This window comes from Geotrypetes seraphini, chromosome 2, assembly GCF_902459505.1.
Source record: "Geotrypetes seraphini chromosome 2, aGeoSer1.1, whole genome shotgun sequence".
In the NCBI taxonomy this organism is placed as follows: Eukaryota; Metazoa; Chordata; class Amphibia; order Gymnophiona; family Dermophiidae; genus Geotrypetes; species Geotrypetes seraphini.
The window spans coordinates 458388765-458405052 of record NC_047085.1 but is presented as its reverse complement, the minus strand read 5'-3'; positions in this window follow the sequence as shown (position 1 = coordinate 458405052).

The window sequence follows — 16288 nt, the reverse complement described above, 5'->3', positions numbered from 1 at the left end:
ATAACGCGCATAAGATAAATCTAAAGTTCCCTTTCTTAATTCCATAGCTACTATTTTGAAACACAAGTTAACATCCGCCACGCAGAAACATGAACTAGAAATTAAGGGGAATGACACTAAAGGGGGGTTGTGGGTAAGGGAGATGACCATCCTCTTAAATCCATATGATCTGAAAGATTTCAGTAGTTATTTTCCCCTGTACTATCTCGTAAATATTAGAGTTCCGTTGTTTAATAAAAATATGCCTCTCTAGTGTTGGCTTATCTGTTTCAGCGTTCCTAATATATCACTTGTGCCTACAGCGCAACCACTTTAGAAGACATATGAATCATAAATTCTATATTAGCCCATTGTGCTCTGTGATGAAGCTGTACTTAACATATAATTATTTACACCTCTACATAGGATGGAAAGCAATAAAAATATCTCTGTGTAGGTGGTGAATGCAATAGGTTAATCTAATCATCCTATAAAAAATAACCATAGACATGTATTCATTTCATGCAGTCTTAGGCACTGTATATTTCACTGAAATATATAGCTCAGAAAAAATTTTGGACCTGAATATTAAAAACAAAATGCTTAGGAGAAGGAAGGGGACACTGTGCTCCGCTTCCATGTGGGAGGTGCTTAAAACCAGTGACGTAGCGAGGTTAGGAGGCACCCAGGGTGCTGGTGCCGCACACCCTCCTCTCCACCCCTGCTCCTTCCACATCACACACACACACCCCTGTTCCTTCCATGCCACTCCCGCTACACTCATGCCCTCTCTTCCCACTCCCGTACCTCTTCAAATCTTCACCTCTGCCAGCAGCTTATCTGGCCTGCTGCTTGCACCAGCGTTGGCTTTCCTTCTGATATTACTTCCTGGCCCCACAACCTGGAAGCGATTTCAGAGGGATCCAGGCCGGCACAAGCAGCAGGCCAGAGTAGTTGCTTGCACTGGCAAAGATTTAAAGAGGTACGGGAGGGGCCAGGAAGGGAGGGCATGAGTGTGGCAGGGCAAAGAGGTGCCAGCGCCTCCACCAAGACGGCGCCCAAGGTGGTCCTCCCCCTCATCCCCTCTCACTACGTCATTGCTCATAACTGTAAGCATTCACACTTCTGCAAGTTCAGTTCGCGGGAAGGGATTGATCCCCCATACGTACAGACTCCTGAGAGGATTAACAGAAAGAAGATAATCCAGGTAAAAACCTAATCTTTCATTGTACGCAGAACTGGTTACAACTGGTTTAGTGATGAACATTAAAGGCGCGGTAAGTTTAGAACATCAGGGCTTCGGTCTAAAGTTCTGTTCTTCAGTCTCTATGTGAGGTTGTTTCCTTTTCTATCATTCTAGATATGCAGCTACTAGCCAGCTAGCTTTTCTAGCTGTCCTAAGTTATCCAGATAGTTATTCGGGTAGCAGCCATTAACATCACCACTAACAAGATCACTTCTGCCCAAGCTTCACCCAAAGACCATCTCAGCATTATCTGGAAATATTCAGTGGCACTATCCAGTTAGGGGGGGTCAATATTTGACTGATGGCATCGGCGCTTTTTTTTGTCTCCCGCCAGCTTTATGCCTTGTTATTCAATGCTGGACCATATCCAGGCAATGAGTATATGAATGTATGCAGAAATCTAAAACAAATATAGTCAAGCACAATGTATAGGACTTAACCACATAAGATGAACCACATAAAGGTAAGACTGTATTTTATGCTGTGTTATTTAAGCGGTCTTCTTATGCCCCTGGACCATCCACAAGATAACCAGTTTTGTGTTTGATGGTTAGTGCTGATACTAAGTGGCACTAACCAGTTAAGTACCACTGAATATCAGTGAATAGCTCCACACAAGTGATTTAACTAGCCAGGGGCTATTCCTGGCCAGTTATATCAAAACCCCATAGGGAGAAATTCTAGAAACAGTGCCTAAATTTAGGTGCCATAGGAAATCCTACTGTTGCATGTTAATTAACAAATGCCATTTAGAATGGCAAAAAAATCCACATTGTTAAGGTACCTAATGGCCTAAATAATACATGCTGGAAGTGTGTCTACATAGGCGCTTTGGCTACCTAACGCCACTATGGGCATACCTAAAGCGCCTACATAGGCACGATTCATGACAGAAATAGGTGCCAGAAATGTAGACCAGGGTTTTCCAGGCCTACATTTCCGGTGCCTATCTTTCACGGAGGTGCAATTCTCTATAGAGGCCGTCATGTGATCGACACGTGATCGGCAGCTGCTTTTTACATGGCGGCCGATATCCGTGCCCTATAGAGAATCCGGGCCTAAGTGCCTCTGAATATTGTCTCACCAGTAGTTATCCACATAGCAGGCACTGCTATGTGGATAAGTGCCTTTAAAAATCACCCCGAATATATTTAAGTTCTAAAAATGTTTTTTAAAGATCATCTTGTTTAAAATGTATCATATAGCTAGAGTAATTTTCCAAAGGTACCAAGATAAGACAGGGATCTGGAATATAAGTACAAGGGACAGCACAAAAATACAGTAAGAATATAATTACCATGAGGCATAGGCCAGACAGAGCTCTCTTCTGACTTCTAAGAATTCTGAAGAGGACAAGGATTCAGTAATATTTATATTGTTTCTGTACCTGTACATCTCTGTCTGCTGGTTTTTTCCCCAAGGCATTCCTTTGATCTTACACATCATTACTTTTCCATGTCACACGTTAGACTTTTAGTACAGCTGCAAGATAAGAGAATATATCTTCATCAGTGTCTTGCTCCTGCTTTTTGGCCTCCCAGCTTTCCTTAACAGATCCCTTCTTGCTACAAAGTCCCCTGAATTTTAAAGCATTTCCCAGCTTGGAGCTAGCTCTGTTGTTTCCGCGTTGCAAGAGGTTTGTGAAAAATTGCAAGAGGACCTTGGGAGACTTGGCATCAAAATGGCAGGTGACATTTATTGTGAACAAGTGCAAAGTGATGCATGTGGGAAAGAGGAACCCGATCTATAGCTATTGTGATGCAGGAAAAGGATCTAGGTGTAATCATTGAGGATATGTTGAAGAAAGCAGGTGAACTAAACATTTTATTTAATATTCCTTCCTGCCCACGGACTCCATCTTTCCAAAGCAGGGTGGTCCAAACCTGGTTTTACTATACTGCCTTAGCTAGAATCAGCATAAGGGAATCTGTCAGGTCATCATAACATCTTCCATTTCTAAACCTGATCCTTCAAGAATATGTGCCTTACCTGACCTGCCCCCCCTCTAAGAGCAATCATTCCCTACCTTTTCTATTGCTCCTATACAGGCCAACCCTTGGTTTCAAACTGGTACCATGACCTCTAGCAGTAGGCTCACAGTATTACCTAGAAATCAGAGTATAAGAAATGATAGTTTTGATCTTTGAACACTTTAAAAGCATCACTGTTTCTGGCTCAGTAGTTTTCATGTCAACTTTGAACACCCAAATAAAAGTTATCAAGAATGAAGACACAAAGGGTAATTTTAAATGGCAGTTCATGGGAAGCATGAAGACAGCCTTTGAGCTGCAGGCACTTGGCTGGCTGCCCTACTTCCTGACGACGTTGAAGGGTCCATTGCACGACAGTACATCTGTGCGTCCGCTCCCCGGAACATGGGTGCGTGCCCGAAGGGGCATGTTCAAAGGGGCACGCACCTCGTATATGTAAAGAAGTGCTACAATTGGTCCTAGATGATAAGGATATTCCACGTGGTACAAGAGAAATTCTCCTGATAGTTTAGATCTTACAAATTTTCTCTTCCTCCCCCATGATGTGAGCTTCATGGGATGATTGTTTTTGTTTGTTTCTTATCTTTAAAATTTTTTCTTTTACTACCCATTTCCTGATAATTTCTAATATTGTAATGTATGAAGAACTCTTAATAAATATAAAATGAAGAAAATAAAATAAAAGGCAGTTCACATAGAGAAGCACTTTACATGCAGAAATTGACTCTTCTAAAATTACCCAAGGCATATGCATATAAACTGTGAATAGAAATGATCTACCGTACTCTAACATCTTTTTGCCATATAGGAAACATCTGGGTTTATCCCATCCCTTTTTGAATTTTGTCACTGGCCTCATCAGTTCCTGTGGAAGAGTTTTCTCTGCGTCTTGTGCCCTCTATGGGAAAAAAGTATTTCCTGATATCACTTTTTAAGTTTCCTTTATGCAACTTCATTTCATGCTCTCTAGTTGTATACTACTACTACTACTATTTAGCTTTTCTATGGCACTGAAAGGCATACGCAGTGTTGTACATTTAACAATAAATGGTCCCTGCACAGAAGAGTTTACAATCTAATTTGGACAGACAGACAGGCAATCTCAGGGTTGGGGAGATTCTGGTAGAGGAAATAATTCAATGGGAGTTTCAAAAAAGTTTCAAAAAAGTGGGCTTTTAGCTTGAATTTGAATATTCTAGATATAGAGCATGACGTATTGAATCAGGCAGCCTGTTCAAGGTTGTTTTATTCTTTAAATGTCTGTATCATATCACTGCTAGGTATACATATTTAAGTTTTCAAGTCTTTGCTCATACTTCTACTGGGACAAGCCCCATATCATTTTGGTCACTTTCCTGTTAACAGCTTTGAATCTTTTAGGGGGTTGTAGATAAAAGATGTTTTATGACCATAATGCACATTATTTGTCCCTTGTTGTTATTAGGTGCCATCGACTTGTGCTCAAGTCCTAGCGACTTGACTTGCAAATCTAAAAAGAAATTGGTTTTGTGCTAGTCCGGAAAGGTCCTCCAGTATCATCCCCATGGTTGTTTCAACATGTCCAGCCATCTGATTGCAGATCACCCTATATAAAGTAATTAGATATTATATTACTCTATTGAAAAAATGTAATAAGTATTATTACAGTTATTCATTATTTTTGCCTGAAACATCCTTACAGTTACTCATTACTTTTAAAAGTAATATATTACCACCCAATACTGGTGAGAGGGAGTAATAGGGATTTTCCAGCTCATGTCTAGTATCACCATGAGTGAGGGCAGTGATGAGTGGGGGGTAATTACATTACATCTTTTTCAGACAGCGAGGGCTGCCACTTTGATGGAAAATGCTATTAAACTCCTAGTCCGATGGTATATTACCCCAATTTTAATTAGTAAATACGCTAACCGGAGTTATGTTAGCTGTTGGAAAGGATGTGGTGAAAGAGGTACATTTTATCATATGTGGTGGGGATGTCAAAAGGTCCAGAAGTTTTGGGAGCGAGTCTTTGAGTATGTAAGCAGACTAATTAAGATCCCATTAAGGCATAACCCTGAAAGGGCACTATTGGGAGTAAGAATAGAAGGTTTAACAACCTCTCAATCTAAACTTTTAGACTTGACATTCATAGCTGCCAGATTAACATTAGCTCAGCAATGGCGTATGCTAAATGTACCTACCTTGAGAGATGTAAGGGAACGCTTAGGAATAGTATGTGAAAAATATAGACTTTCGGCTACTTTAACTAATCAATGGGCAAAATGTAATGATATATGGGGGAGTTATATTGAATTGGAAAAAGAAATGTTTGAATGACTCATTTGATCATTTTGGTTTTTTGAACTAGATTTCTTGGGAGGGGGAAATAGGAATGTTCAAAATGTGTGACGACAAGCTGTTTTATTTTTATTAGTTCAACAACATTATGAGGCATATTTACTTTAATTGTGTTTTGCATTGAATTCATTGTATTAGAAAATATTTAATAAAGAATAAAAAAAAAACCATAAGTGTAGGCAGAGGCTTGCCATTATCACAGTCTTTTGTGGGGGTGCAGAGTGAATTGTCTTGTTAGCAATGTTTGGGGATAATGACAGCTAGATCAACACCGACTAGCCATAGCTTTAAAAGGGAGTTAATTGAAACGGCAAGGAAGGGGTATCTGGGGTGATTTTGGAGATGTTTGTCATTGTTAGGCTTTGATATTAACAGTTAAATAAGTAGTGACAGTGATAATAAAGCTGTGCCCAGTTTACATTGTCCCAGGGTGCGAAAGACACTTTTTTGTTATCATTGGATTTATCAGATGAGTTGAAAGACACTTTTTTGTGCACCATTCTGATCGGACATTTCCACTTTGCTCTTGCTTGCTTCCCAGTTTACATTGTAACATAGTAAATGACAGCAGTTAAAGATCCCCTCCCTTTTATCATTTTTGTTGCCCTCCTCTGTACCTTTTCTAATTCCGCTATATCTTTTTTGAGATGCATTGACCAGAACTGCACACAGTATTCAAGGTGCGGCCGAACCATAGAGTGATACAAAGGCATTATTACATGTTCATCTTTGTTTTCCCTTCCTTTCCTGATGATTCCTAGCATTCTATTTGTTTTCTTAGCAGCCGCTGCACATTGAGCTGAGGGCTTCAACGTATCCTCAACTTTTGTGAAGAGGGACCACATTCGCTTTTCTCCAATCTCCTGTCTCCAAGGATTTATTAAACAAATCCACGAAAGGTCCTGCAAGAATGTATCTGAGGTCCCTCAATACCCTAGGATGGATTTCATCTGGTCCCATGGCTTTGTCCACTTTTAATTTTCCCAGTTGTTAATAAACACTTTCTTCCGTGCTATAAAGGAAGAGTGAAGTGAAATGTGTGGAACTGATACAAATGCCAGCATCAGGTATTTTTAATCTTTTTAGTAATTAATGTTGTAAAATCATATTGTAAAGTCGTGGTGTTTGAAAGTTGTAAAAACTAAGTTGTGGAATTAAACTTATCTGCCCTGTTGCTGAATTACCTTGCAGGCTATCAGTAAGTATGCCCTGTACAAGTAGATTTAACATAATTTATCTGGTCTAAAGGGAATCATCAGAACAGGTATTAAAATCTAGGGCAGACCTTCACTTTCTAAAGAAAGATGTGCAGACTAACAATTAATTTTATTTTAATACATGCAAAAAGCTAAGCAGGCCAGTGTCAGTTGATAAGACTCAAAGGATATACTAATCACTTTTCATAGTTTGAAGTCTCTAATTAGCACTCTAATTACCAAAAATTGGCTTGATTGAATAGTAATTAATAATTATCAAGTGCATTTCAAAAAGATTTCTGGCTGTGAACTAGCAAGACTTCTTAAAGTCTTGAGCATGGTTGCCTGTCAAACGAAATGTGAAAAGTAGAATGGATCATGAAAAAGGCATCAGTTCAGAGCAAGAACAAAAAAAAAAACAAGGTAAAGGTGTGCTCCTAGCAGAAGTAAGAGAATTGCTAATGTAAGCTACACAAGCTACAAAGTTGATGTGATTACACTATCCACTAAAAAAAAGAGTTAATTATGCACATATTTGGATAGAAATTGAGATACAGTACATAGATGGAGACATAGAAGCCAACTTTTGAAAATGATTCAGGGTGCTGAACTCAGTACAAATTTTTTCTAGTTTTAGCTGACCTAAATGGATATGCCTAAAAGTTATGTGATGCACAGGTGTTTAGCGTGATTCTATAAAAGATATACACTTCTCCCTCGTCATTCGCGGGGGATACGGGCAGAGCCAGACCGCGAATGCCGAAAAACCGCAATTATCCGGCTCTGACCCACCCCCACCTCCCTGCCGTCTTCCCGGCCTTACCTGGTGGTCTAGAGGGTTTTCGGGGCAGGAGCGATCTTCCTACGCTCCTACCCCGTGCAGATCGCCATCAGGAAATGGCTGTAGGGAGTTCCCGACGTAGTCTTGAGAGCCTACGGGAACTCCCAGCAGCCATTTCCTCATGGCGATCCGCAAGGGGCAGGAGCGTAGGAAGATCGCTCCTGCCCTGAAAGCCCTCTAGACCACCAGGTAAGGCTGGGAAGGCAGCAGGGAGGAAAAAAAGATGGATTTTTTTTTTACATAAAGACTGTTTTTTTTATTTTCCCCCTCCCCAGAAAAAAATCGTGATTATATGAAACCACGAGTGCAGGAACCGCGAATGGGGAGGGGGAAGTGTACTTCTACTACTACTACTCTTGCTTTCCAAGCAGGCCAATAGAAAGATTGGCTGGGTAACATCATTAAGCACTCCTCATCCTACCTTAGCTTTAGAAAACTAGTCAAAACAAACTTGTTTAACCGATTTGTAACCTAAGACCTCATATAGCCTTATCTCTGTATTCTACCTACATGCACTCGATGACCCTACATTGTGTCTAATTCTCTGACTTTCTCCCTCTCTCTAAATACCTACATGTATTCGATGACTTTCATTGTAATTATTTTGCTGATGGTCCAGCTCTTCTTATTGTAAACTGCCTCGAACTACTATGGCTTTGGCGGTATTTAAGAATAAAATTATTATTATTATTATTTATTTTTTCTATAGTGCTACCAGATGCAAGCAGCACCGTACATTAAACATGCAAGAGAAATCCCTACTCAAAAGAGTTTATAATCTAATTATGACACATACAGGACAGATGGTGAATCTGTGTATGTTTAGGTATGGAATTACAGAGGGAATAATGAGGTAGAAAGGGTAAGGAACTACAGAGGGAATGGCAAACAGATTTTTCTGCTTTGCAAGTTGGTAAGGTTAGGACTTAAACACAGCTTTGAAGAAGTGGGCTTTAAGCCTGGATTTCAATACCGTCAGAGGTGGAGCCTGACATACCAAGTCAGGAAGATGGTTCCAGGCATGCGGCGCAGCAAGGCAGAAGAGATGGAGTCGGGAGTTGGCAATAGAGGAGAAGGGGACAGACAAGAGAGACTTACTCGAGGATAGGAGATGTGGTTATGGGTGGGGTTGACATTCATCACCACTAAGTGTGATTCTATATCAAAGGTAGGCACCAGAACTGTAGGCATGTAAAACTCTGGCCTTCATTTCTAGCACCTACCTTCGACACAGACCACAATACTGAAAATGGCACCATAATCTGACTAACAAGCGACCAGTGCCGCGTTTTCATATAAACCCAATACCAGCCATGGCTTTGTCCCAGGGAAAATAAGTAAGAACATCCAGTCCCTGACCAGGAGAGCTGACCATGTTAGTGCTAAAAATCATGAGCCAGCTGCCTACTCTTCGGACAGTGAGAATGACTGAATGAGCAGGATAAGGACTGGTCTGGTAGCAACAGGCAGGAAATGCCACATCAGAATAAACCTGTTGTAAAGTCAGAAGTTTACTTCCTATAAAAGAAAGTCTGTCCCCTTAAGACAACCTCAGTGTAGGGAATACATGGGAAGCCACACTCTACAGCCAAGAGAGCTAAGCCCCTTCCCCTTGCCCAGGTGGAGGGGCGTGGCTTTGAAAAACATAAGGGGTGAACTCTGAATCAGGAAGACAGGCAGGAACATGAGGGCCAGAGCTGTTCACCTGAGCTGTAGAAAGGCAAGGAGGTGGAGATGGCAGAGGAAGAACCATCTCTGAGTCAAGCCACTGAGAGTCCAGAGGAGATGGACATAGCAGAGTGGCCAATGGAGCCAGCAATGCTTCCAGAGTGCAAGGAGATGGGTCCATGAAAGTGAGAAGAAATAACTTTAACTGTTTGAAGCTTTATTTTGCTGTGCTAGAAAGGCAGTAGCCTTTAATTAAGGAAGGAGAAAGAATTGGTTTGGGTTTTTTTGTTGCTCAGTGCAGGTAAAAGCCCTATCAAGTAGGAGTGAACTGTGTTTTCCATCTTGGACATTATTTTTCTTTCACTTTCCTTGTTACTGACTTATGTCAAGTTGTGCTAAGATCCAGCCAGAACGGAAACGCCTGGGAAAGTTGGGTTGAACACGACTGTGAAACTTTGCAGCATGATTGCTGCTGTATGACAGGCTTTTTTTAAATTATTATTTTGGTCTTTGCCAAGAATGAGCTTTACAACCATGTGCTTGAGTAACTATTAAAACTGCTAAAAGATTGGAGAACTCAGTTTGGGTAAAAGAGACTGTAGTTGTGTGATTACCAGGGTGGGAGTTTTTTACTCACTGGGTTTTTGTTTGTCAGGCAAAAAAAGTGAACAGATTCTGGGGGTTTCTCCAATTCAGAGCTCAGCTGAAGCTCAGTGTCAACTGTAGTGCAGGAAGCAGTTGGAATATGTGCCTAAAATAATGAAAGCAGTATCTTTTTGTGCATTAAACTTTTATTGGGTTTCTCTTTTCCTTAAGAGGAAATTCTACTTGTGGTTAAAAGGGACTTTTGGAGCATGTGCCCTAGTGAAGAGGACTTACTTGTTTGAGCCTGAAAGCCCAGGAACAATTGATAGAGGTTTGCATTTCCTATGGACTAATAGAAAGTGTTTTTTGTTCCTTTTTGGGTGTTTGGGGAAGATTGGGTATTCTGATTTATGACCAGTTGAATGTCAGAATAAAAGAACTGATAACCTCCCTGGAGGAAATTTTTATGCACTGCACAATATCTTCAGTTATCCTAGGCAGACACCTAGACTGAAGCTTCCTGAAGGGTTTCCTTAGTACCTGGTGAGCATGCCCAGTCTTATGAAAAGTTGTGGCTAGCCCCCCTGCTGTCTTGAACAGAGGCCTAGTACGTGACATTACGGCGCTGCTTTCAGAATCCAGGCCTAAGTGCGCATCATCTTCTCAACTAATTTGAGGATATTTATTCAGAATTACCCCCAGTATGATCTCAAGTATTAAAACAAAAATGAGAGAAAACAAAATGGTACTAATGACATAAATATAATTTGCCTTTTTTATTTGCTTTTAAATGAAAGCACATTCCTAGTCACAAGTGCTCATAAAGCAGTTTCTCTTTCAGGAAAGATAGTAAAAAAAAAATAACTTTTCAGTGTCAAGACAATCTCCAATTAATCTTTGTCAACTGGAAATAGGCTGTTATGGTTTTTGTGTTTTTTAAAAAAAAATTATGAATGGCTTAATTCCTAAGATGATCATGTTTATATACACAGTACTAATATTCTTTATGTGAAAAGATGGCCTATGGGCTCCTTTTACAAAGGTGCGTTAGGGCCTTAACGCGTGGAATAGCGTGCACTAAAATGCCGTGCATGCTAGCTGCTACCGCCTCCTATTAAGCAGGCGGTAATTTTATGGCTAGCGTGCGCTAATCTTGTGCGTGCGCTAAAAACGCATGCGCACCTTAGTAAAAAGAGCCCTATATCTGCTTGGTTTTGTTCCATGATGTCTGTCCAGATGCTGATTATTTTTCGATGCTGATTAAGAGTAATCTAATCTAATCTAATCTAATCCTTAGGTTTGTATACCGCATCATCTCCACGTTCGTAGAGCTCGACGCGGTTTACAGTGGAAGAAATAGGAAGGAACTACAACAGAGGGTTAGAGGTAGAAGTGTGAAGAAAATTTAGAGGACTTGGGATGCCAAGATATAAGAATTTCCTTGATTCCTAAGTTGGAGGGAGACTTACATTTTTTGAGAAAAGCCAGGTTTTCAGATGTTTGCGGAAAACTTGGAGAGAGCTCAAGTTCCGAAGAGGGGAAGTAAGGTTGTTCCAGAGCTCAGTGATTTTGAAGTGGAGGGAGGTCCCTAGCTTTCCTGTGTGGGAAATGCCTTTTAGCGAGGGGAAGGATAGGTATATCATGCATGATTACTATAACTTGTGAGAATCTTCTATTGCTGATCTACTAATAATACTGATCAACTCATTTGCCTTACTGCAGCTTGTATTTCATAGTGAATGAAATCTGGAGTGTATCCTTTTTGAGATTATTATTTATTATGAAGCCAGTATTCATATGATATGGGGCTCCTTTTACAAAGAAGATTTAGCGCATACACCGGATTGGCGCGCGCTACCCAAGAAACTACCGCCTGCTCAAGAGGAGGCGGCAGCGGCTAGCGCGCATGGCATTTTAGCGCGCACTATTCCGCGCATTAAGGCCCTAACGCACCTTTGTAAAAGGAGCCCATAGATTCCTAGTTTTAATTTGTTTACCGGTAATGCTTTGATCCGTCTCAGTGGAAATGTGGCTCCTGCTTAGCCCTTAATCTAGGTGTTTGTTTTCTTTAAGCTCCTAAATTTTAATTTAGGTGGGCCTGAGTGAGGTTAGATCAGGAGGAGATATTTTGATAGCTATGAACTGTCATTTCTCATCTATTTTTATCTAAACCGATGATTCTTCCTTCTCTCCTGAAGTGAGTATGTGTTTGGATGGGGTGAACCAATAGCCTTTTTAATTCCTGTCTATCCGATACTTCAAAGTCCTGACCTCCTACCTCTTTGAAGACTGCCAAATATCCTAAAGTCATAACAAGAGAAGGATGCAGACTTACCTTCCGCTCACTAGGAATCCAGTATTGCTGTGCTAATAACATAATTAACATGCATTCATTGGCAGAATAATCCTGACACCAAGCTGTGAAAAACGGCCTGCATCATCCTCTCAGTTTAGTTTGAGAATGTTTCAGGCAGTAGAAAGGAGGTGAAGAGAGATTCATGGGGAGACTGTTGATCTCCTATTTATCTTGCAGGCAGGAGGGGGCAGAGATCACAGAATCTGATGCAAGCCCCCCCCCCACACACACATACACATACACAAGCACACACACACAAACACCCATTATACTGTAATCAGGCATGAAGGTTGAAGGATCTGGCTAGACCATGGGTAGGCAATTCCGTTCCTCAAGAGCCGGAGCCAGGTCAGGTTTTCAGGATATCCACAATAAATATGCATGAGATAGATTTGAATCTCAAGGAGGCAGTGCATGCAAATCCATCTCATACATATTCATGGTGGAGATCCTGAAAACCTGACCTGGCTCCGGCTCTCGAGGACCGGAATTGCCTACCCCTGGGCTAGACCATGGGTAGGCAATTCCGGTCCTCAAGAGCCACAGGCAGGTCAGGTTTTGCATCTAAAGGAGGCAGTGCATGCAAATCCATCTCATACATATTCATTGTGGATACCCTGAAAACCTGACCTGCCTGTGGCTCTCAGGGACCAGAATTGCCTACCCCTGGGCTTGACAGATTTAGGTCTGCAATGGTAACACCTAGGTTTTAGTGCCTAATATAGATGCTTAGCTCTAAAAATAAGTGTTAGCCACCTAACATTTTTCTCTATCTTAAACTTGCCTCTATTCCTACCCATATTTTGGACAGCTAAATTTAGATGCCTAATGAAAACTGGTAATTAAATTTAGGTGCTCAGTAGAAGGGAATTTTAACTGCCAAATTTAAGTGTTTCTTTAAGTTAGACACTAAGAAATTTTGAATGTTAACTTCATCTGAACTATTATTCTTATCATTAACCTTTTGTGTGAATATGATCATGTCAAATCCCATCATACATTTGTCCCCCAGGTACTTCCTGGTCATCTCTAAGGCTCTGTTGAAACAAGAACAATTAGTGAAAGAGTGGGGATGGAACTGTATACATCAACCAAAGATAAAATGAGTAAACCAGTATTTAGTGATTACAAAGTTGATAAAAACAGTCTTTCATCTGTTCAAATAAAACATCTCTAAAACGCATGGCCAGGTTCCTCCTGGTCATCTCCAGGTCTTTCCTGGACTCCATAGTTCTTCCAGCTCTTCCAGGTCCTCTTCTGACCCTTCATTGGCCCTTCAGGTCTTCCCTGGCAGCTTCAGGTGCCATTACCAGTCTCTCCGCCAGTCACCACCGGTCCCACCGCCAGTTGCTTGCTAGACTCCCTCAATCTTGGACCTTCTTCTGGCTCTCCTTGTGGGGCCACCACCAGTCCTTATACTCCCTGGCTTCTTGGACCCCATAGGTCCTGGACACTTCAGTGGTCCCACCACTGGTCATCAAGCTTGAGCCTCTCCCTGAACTCCAGGCTCTACTGGGCCCTCTGGATACTCCTTCTTCCAGTCCCTTTCAGTCACCTTCTCCTGGATGCATGCACTGAAGACTGTTCCAGACCCACACACTGAGGATTCCTTCCCAGCCAGTATCTCTCTGAGAGTTCTTCCTGGAACCTACTTTCTGTCCCTCAGCCGCTCTTTGTGAGGACTCTTCTGCCACTCACTCTTCTCTGGGTCTCTTACACCACCACCAGACCTCTGTCAATCATCAACCCTGGGATACCCTCCTGGTCACCTCCAAGGTCTACCAGATAGGCTGATCTAAGAGGCTTACTGAGGATTAGGTCAGAGACTAGCATTCCTCTCCTTGAGGGTTACTTGGCTTCCAAAGGAGCTTCTTATTTTTCTAGCTTTCTGCTCTGGAAGTGTCCTTTTCAGGGTGTTCCCTCAGGGTGAGTGGACAGCTCCCAGCAGCCCTTTCAGGATATTATGCAGATTAGCTCCTTTCTACTAGTCAGCAACACGAAGTCCACCCTCAAATCCAATCAAGATTAGATACCATGGCTACCACTGCTGCTGGCCGATTATTCTTGCGGCAAACCTAATGCCCCCAGCCACGAGTGTGTGCTTCATCCACCCTCCCTCACACCATTTGATGTATTTACCAAATGCTTTTCCTTTATACTGTAAATGCCCTCTGTCCTCTCCCCTCCCAGCAGTATACTGTATATGCACGATCTAAAACGTTATGATTATATTGTTTCTACCCTACAATATAGAATGTACTGCTTGCTACCCCTGTACCCCAAACACTGTGAATGTACTACTGTGACCCGTTCTGAGCTCTTGGGTAGGACGGGATATACAACTGAAATAAATAGAATAAATAAATAAATAACACCTCATAATTAATGCTATTTGGCAATAATTAGAAGTTACGTGTACAACTTGATAGACACATTCTATAAAGTGGTGCACATCAGTTCTAGTGGCACAAATCTGAAAAAGAGGCAGGCCACAGGAGGAGCATGTGCGGATTGTGGGCATTCCTAAAAGTTAAGTACACTGATATAGAATATATCCAATCCGCGCACAACTTAGGTTCATGTATTTAGGCCTCTGGGGCATATTCACTAAAATTTAGTAAGTTTTTACACATACTTCACGTTAGTTGCAAAACTAATAGTAAAAGCATACCTGTGCAGTAGTTGGTGAGGGTATGGCCATTTCTTTACAGATACTGAGCACACAGCAAAAGCATAAGCAAATTGCATAGAATCTGCATTACCTGCCAATGCATTTATCACAGCCTCATACATTAAATGACCCCAGATCCTCCCTCTGCATCCTGACCCATGCCACACCCTTCTATCCAGCATGCTGACCCTCCAATAGACACTGCTACCAATAGATCCCCCAGTAGCATCCTGATAGCTCCAATTGACCTGGAGTAACATTTCTACTTACCCAACTCCCAATTCTCTATTGTCACATCAAGCCCCTGCCTCCCCCTACACCTAACTCACCTGAAGAGGAAAATGACTTTCTACCCACCCCCGACTCCTCCTGTCCCCCAGTTTGGTCTTTCCCTATTGATATAGTGCTATGACCAGAGCCTTCTCAGGTTAAAATGGTAGCTCTGATCCCTAGTGGTAGATTCGAGGCACTGCCTTTAGGGGTCAAGCTGCCAAATAAAGGTATTTTGCACAATGGGTTATCACATAACTTAATGCTCCAAATGCAGAAAAATAATAAAGTCTCTGAGGCTGATTGTGTTACTCATTTACAACCGGAGTTGCTAACTTGCAGGTTAGTGACTTCCTTGTTAAATTAAGTTGTGGTAATACAAAATATTTTACCACAATTAAATAACTATCCTCTAAGTCAGGCTTGTACAACCTTTATCTATTGGGTGTCACATTTTTTATTTTGTAACATTCAGAGGGCTAAAGCATGCATTGTTGTATTTTGCTGCATGTTTCATCAAGTTATGGTATGTGTATTGTTCCCTCCCCAGCTTTAACCTGGTCTCACTCTCACTCACGTAACCTCCTCCCAGACTTTACCATATTTCACTCATGTAACCCCCACCCCCTAGCTGTCACCCAGTTTCTTTTCCCTCACCTGGATTCAGCTGCAGAAGAAACAACAGGATTCCTGGTTTTGGCCAGGTTCTAGTGACCTGGATTGGCCACCATGAGAACAGGCTACTGGGCTTAATGGACCATTGGTCTGACCCAGTAAGGCTATTCTTATGTTCTTATTCCCACCACGCCTAGGCTCTCTGCAAGCCTGAGCCACATGGTGCTGTAAGTTCAGATTGGTCTTGCAAGACTTGAAACCACGAGTTCAGCCTGAATTTCTGGTACTGCACAGCTTCTGCTTATAGCAAGCCAAGTTGTAGCAGGAAAGAAGGAATCCCACTGTAGGCACCACCAGAAGAATTGCCAACCTTGTGAAGGCCAGAAAAAACATTTGTTAGGCCGGGTTTTGGTCTTAGGTTGGATAATCCTGCTCTAAATTGTATCAAACATTTGCTATATATTAATGAATTTAAAGTAAGGAATGTACTCTGATAACTATTGTTTTTATCTTTCTCTTTGTAAAATCTT